Source organism: Capra hircus, chromosome 1, assembly GCF_001704415.2.
Source record: "Capra hircus breed San Clemente chromosome 1, ASM170441v1, whole genome shotgun sequence".
Taxonomy (NCBI): domain Eukaryota; kingdom Metazoa; phylum Chordata; class Mammalia; order Artiodactyla; family Bovidae; genus Capra; species Capra hircus.
The window spans coordinates 76,661,310-76,667,505 of NC_030808.1; the positions used below are offsets into that span (position 1 = coordinate 76,661,310).

The window sequence follows — 6,196 nt, forward strand, 5'->3', positions numbered from 1 at the left end:
TCTCTCAATTTGACACTTCTCTGCTTCTCTAGGTTCACCTGTTATGACTTCTTAGGTGCAGGCATGTTCTTTTGAACCAATAACTATCTCTCCAAGATCTGGAAAATGCTCTTCCCTCTACCTGGAAGATCCTTGCGCGTCCCCTCTCCTCACCACTTAACTAATTCCCTCTGCCTCCTTCTAGAATCAGGTTTCATTATTTCAGAGCTGGTTGACTCCAAAACTTTGCTCGTCTGAATCACCTGCACAGCTGTTACCAAAAAGCAGACACCCAGAGAGATTGTGATTTACAGGAATCATAATTTCTTAAAATATCCCCTGGAGTTTCTGGGAAATCACCGTCATAGATAACTTGTCTTTTAATCTCTCCTCCATACCAGGTCAAGAGCTCCTTATCAGCAAAGACATTCCTTCCACCTCGCTGATGCCAGCTAGCATTAGACCAGTAATAAGCACTGGAGGAATAAATGAATAAAAGAAGTTGGCAAATCATCCATTTCTTTGCTTAAATTGTTTTCTCTGCCTACACATAAGCATATATATGCTTTCATTTTCTGATAACCTTTTGAGATCCTCTTGGTTAATCTTCTCCTGCTGTATAATACTATGGCAGATATTTTTCCTTTTCTCTTGTAACACTTTATGTGGTTTAGTCGCTAAGTTGTGTCCAACTCTTGCTACCCCATGAACTGTAGCCCACCAGGCTCCACTGTCCATGGAATTTTCCAGGCAAGAATGCTGGAGTAGATTGCCATTTCCTTCTCCAGGGAATCTTCCCTACCCAGGAATTGGACCCGGGTCTTCTGCATTGCAGGCAGATTCTTTACTGACTGAGCTATTAGGGAAGCCCTGTAACACTTTTTAGCCTGACTTATATTTATGTATTTGTATATCTTTCCCACTGAGTTCTGAGCCCGCAGTGTTAGAGACTAAGTCTTTTTCAATTTTGGGATCAGTTTATCCTACCTATACTTTTTGAATTAAACCAAAATTTTATTTAATTCTCTAACCTTTCACATTCCTAAAATAAATAAAAGCCTTATGACTACATAACATATAACAGGCAGAAATATATCCAATAATCTTAAAGTGGATCTCACATGCAGAGTTTTGATTCCCAAACTTTATGCGGAGCACACTCATATCAATATGTAAGATACACACATGTACACACACACACATACATATATATATATACACACACACACATCTCCAACAGGAAGAGAGATGAGGTTTCAGAGCTTTGGAGTAGAACGTATTCAGTGCAATAGAACAGGGAGATAAATTCTTAGTAATAAGTAAATCTGTAAGAGATGATTTCAGTAAAATTTATTCTGAAGGCAGTGATGTGGATTAGTTTGCAAACTGTGCCTCAATCAGCCAAACTTAATGTCTCCTCAGTTCTAAACTATGTCAAGCAGGACCTGTCAGTAAAAACAGTAAGTGAGAATAGCTTGTGAGACTTGAAGTGAAGGAAGTGGTTACTGGGTTTACTACTGCAGATGTGAAAACCTGAAACAAAATACTGAGACAACAGAGACATAAATTTGTAACTAGGTAACCAATCAAGGATTTTGTAAAAGGAAAAGCTAATCTCAAGCAAGAGTGAATAATGGACAAGGTTTAGAGAACAAACATAACCAGAAGAAGGTAACATTCAAGTTGAAAAAGGTGAATCGACTAAAACTAGAAAACATATGAGGCACTTGTTTTTGGATTAACTCACAAATACCTTGTTAGGTAGACAGTAGATGCTTGAAGGGAATCAACTAAATGCTGAATAAAGAGATAAATAATTAATAAGTGCGTGAAAGATCATTTGGCTCAATTAATGTCCATAATTTTGAGTAGCACCATTACACTCTGTTCTTCTCTGTCATCCTCTTTAAATAGAAAAGTCTAAATCTCTTAAATGTAAACAGGCCACAACGCAAAACAAACTGGATTCTTCCTTTATAAGTCCCATTCATATCTGAAGCATTTTCTCTTCCTTGCTTCATGTGGGTCTCCCTTTCCTGAGCTCCTGCATGGCCAAGGGTTTTTTCCAGTATGACCTAATTCAGATATCTAATGAGGCTATACTCATAATCCTGACATTCCAAAGAATGCAGGGGTTGAAACAAAATTAAATGCTAAGTCTTCAAAACAGAATAACACAGCCTAAATCCCCTTAGTCAGTTAACATTTGCAAAAATGCTGTCAGTTAAGTTTTCAAGCAAACACCATTTATTTGACCTTAGAGAATTATATGTGAACGGAAAAGGTATGACTACTTACCATTTACCTTAAAGTGTGTTTCACTGAACTGAAGTTTGAACACTCATTCTGAATGTATAAAAATGATAGGGAGAGACACAGGAAGGAGAAAAACAGAAATAGAGTAATTCACAATAACACACAAGAGGTCTTTGAAAGTTTTGTAAACATACGCCCCTTTTAATAAAGAAACATGGCTTAGATATAAATCTGTAATGCCACTTAAACTTATTTAACTGTTCCCTATTCTGCTACTTTTAATCTGAAGATACCACATACAATATTAACTCTAATTAATCTTTGGTTATATTCTTATTAAAAATGCTTAAATTATAGCAAATCTAGTATTAAAATGCAGCATATAGTGTGTATAAACTTTTTATAATCTTCTTTTAGGTATTGTAGCCTTCAGTATTTTAAAAAAGACAATAAAAAAACTCTTTTCTAACTCTTTTCTGGTATTGCTGAATTTTTTAAAAATAGTTTCAACTGAAAAATGAAGTCTAACAAGTGATGTACCTGGATCTAGGTAGATAAGTTGGTGTCTAGATATGGGTGAGAGCTCAAGAATCTTACATGCTGACCTCCATGTGCTGCACATATTCTGTTCAACCACGAGAGGATTTTTTTTCAAATAGATGGCCAACAGCGAGTCCAGTCCTGCAGAGAGATAGGAAATAGAGTGCTTTGTGATATTAGAAAGACCAGGAGAAGAAGAAAGTAAACAGTCAACATGCCATTCCTTTCAGCGGCCTCCTTCAGAGCTGTGAACTTTTTCAGGTCTAAAGCAATTCATGGAACTTGCTGAGAACTTACAAGTTTGGCCCTACAGGCATTAAGGACCTGATTCCGCCTCAGGGGAAACTACTACTACTACTACTACTACTACTACACACACACACACACACACACACACACACACAGAGGCTATTTTCAGTGTTAGAAAGAAAATGGAGAAACTCATTGTTGCTTCCAGGGATGGATGGCCCCACCTATCACATGGTAGATCAATATAGATTCTCGGTATCTGGAGGTTTTTACCTGCATGTTTAACTCGATAGAACTTTTCTGTGTCTGAGTTCTATGATTACAAAAGACACAAACTAACAAGCTCAAACTCTCCTGCCTAAAATCCCTTTTCTTACTGCCATCACCCATAAGAGAGAAGAAACATCCAAGGGGACCCTTGGGAAGTTTCTCCTTAACAAAAGTGAAAGAAAAGGGGAGTCAGGAGTTCCTTAATAAGTAAGACAAGATTTTTTAATTGCAGGGCAACTATATATATGGGTTTCTTAGATCCCTAACCAAAGTATGAAAACAATACTCTGATTGCCTAATATTTATAAAAGTATGGGTGTATTCTGAACTGTCTTATACTTTCTGTGTCACTGATTGGTTCTGAAGAACTAGTCATAGATTTTCTACGTCATTGACCTGTTCTGAGAAATTTATTCATAAAGAAAAAAATGCCTGAGCGTTGTGTGAGTTATTGAATAACAAACAGATGACTAAGAGAATGTTTTCTAGGAGCTCACAATCTACTTTGAACATAAGAGCATTACTTGGGGCAATGTACATTAAATACCATGAGTTACAGCTATATTTGATACTTATATACTCCTCGTACTTAAGAAGTTTCAAAACAGAAGAGTCTCTTAAGACTTCCGTTAAAAACATAGCTAAAAGTCAAAGTTTCTCTACTCAAGCTTGCCAAGCAGACTAGGAATCACAGAACACATTTCTTTTCATAAATGAGTCACTCCTGAAAATACAATATGTTCTTTGCCTGTATGGGTTATGGAATCATTAATAAAGTGTTTCTGCTGTCATAGGTATGAAGTAAGAATTTGCCAGCTAATAGTCTCAGTGACACCCTTGAGATGGAGCTAAGTTATGAATGAGGAACAGGGAACAAAGCGAATCACTCAATGGACAAGGCTCTGAGGGACTCAAGTTTCAGCACCAATTCAGATGTATATTCATTATTTTAAATTACGTCATTACCTTCAGGCTCATTTTCAAAGCAAGGAGAGGAAAGGAACGGAGTTCTCAGCTACATAAAAGTCTTATTTTAAATTTAATTTCCTAAACCAGACAAGGGAACAGAGAGAGTCGGGCTGGTGATGTCAGAGGCTGGAGGCAGACAAAACAAAAGGGCTGCATTTTGAGAAATGGGCAGATATTCAGCATATACAATAAGGAATGAGAGGCAGACAGAAATACCAGAGGGGAGCAGTCAAAGGCTAATGCCAATAGTTAGGGAATAGAATCCTGAGAAGCAGGCTCTGGCAAGCATCATATCCACAGACCAGAAACAAGTCAGCTACATTTGGAAGACCTTAATACCTAAGGCTGGCCTTTGCCAAATGCCAAGCCTTCATCATGTTTCTAATTAAGAAAAGGAATAAAGAGACTTCCCTGGTGGTCCAGCGGTTAAAACTTCACCTTCCAATGAAGAGGGTGGGCGTATGATTCCTGGTTGGGAAGCTAAGGTCCCACACGCTTCTTGGCCAAAAAAACAAATCATAAACAACAGAGGAAGTATTGTAATAAGTTCAACAGAAACTTTAAAAATGGTCCACATTAAAAAAAAATCTTTTAAGAAAATTTTTAAAAAAAAAGGAATAGAGAGTAACTTGCATGTAATTGTTAGGTGTCAAAGGTCATGTTATGCCCTTTCACAAAAGTAAGCTCTTTAATTCCCACTTGCTTTTGAGGAAACTGAGGTTCAAAGAATGTTACCAGCTGGCCCAAGGTTCAGGGAACATGAAAGAGCTGGATGTCCATTCTGAAAAGATCTGGTGATAAGCCCTTTGGTTGAAAGTAAACCCTGTTTCTTTTTGTAATGTTTCCCTGGTGGCTCCGACCGTAAAGCATCTGCCTGCAATGCCGGAGACCTGGGTTCGATCCCTGGGTTGGGAAGATCCCCTGGAGAAGGAAATGGCAACCCATTCCAGTACTCTTGCCTGGAAAGTCCCATGGACAGAGGAGCCTGGTAAGCTACAGTCCATGGAGCTGCAAAGAATTGGACATGACTGAGTGACTTCACTCAATTCTTTAGGTTGAGGGGAGGGCATGGAAATAACTTCAAATGCTGTCAAAATTAAAATCTAACAATAATCAGACTTCAAATATAGTAAGTCCTTCCAAGGTGTGAGCTAATAGGAAATGAGGAAGGCTGGGAAGAATTGAGGAGGCCTAGGACCCAGAGATGAGACATGCTTTACATTACAGTAGGTGCTCAGGGCCAGACTAAGCCCTCAGAGATAACAAGGTAAACAGCTCGGAAGGCATAAGTCAGGAAAAAAAAATCATGTTGGCCATGGACAGGGAGCAGTTTAGTTCACCAGATGTTCAACTACCTGGGGCAGCATGCACATAGGCTCCACTGTCAGAGTCTGGGGTCTAGAAACATGCAGAATCAAGAATGGCAGAAAGTGTGAGGGCGGATGTCTGGGTGCCTGACTTAGAACTCAGGTTTAGGAGTGGGCAAAATCCCTGCTGCCAGTTGACCTGGACAGGATAATCCAGGGTTCTATCCATTAATTAGGGGCTTCCCTGATGGCTCAGCAGTAAAGAATCTGCCTGCCATGCAGGAGATGCAGGATATGTGGGTTCGATCTCTGGGTCAGGAAGATCCCTTGCAGTAGGAAATGGCAACCCATTTCAGTATTCTTGAAAAATCCCATGAACAAAGGAGCCTGGTGGGCTACGGTCCACGAGGTCACAAAGAATCAGCCAGGACTAAGCACACATGCATGCATCCAGTAATTCAAATCAATAATGTATTTTGTTTGTACTGACTTCAAACTCTTGTTCTAGCCTGTGATAATCTGAGTGAACAAAGCAGACAAAAACGCCCACCTTCATAGAACTTACCTTCCACTGGAAGGAAGAAAGTAGCAAGTAATTCAGGTCCCACGGAACAAAGCAAGAATGT

General features: G+C 39.0%; 1 long non-coding RNA gene across 1 annotated transcript; it reads right to left on the bottom strand.

Moving 5' to 3' along the window:
• Positions 357–3,549, bottom strand: LOC108635782. Its single transcript, XR_001917922.1, has 5 exons — positions 3,298–3,549; positions 2,776–2,916; positions 2,278–2,325; positions 1,733–1,776; positions 357–455 (listed from the first exon to the last, which is right to left on the bottom strand). It is a non-coding gene; the product is annotated as an uncharacterized LOC108635782 (long non-coding RNA).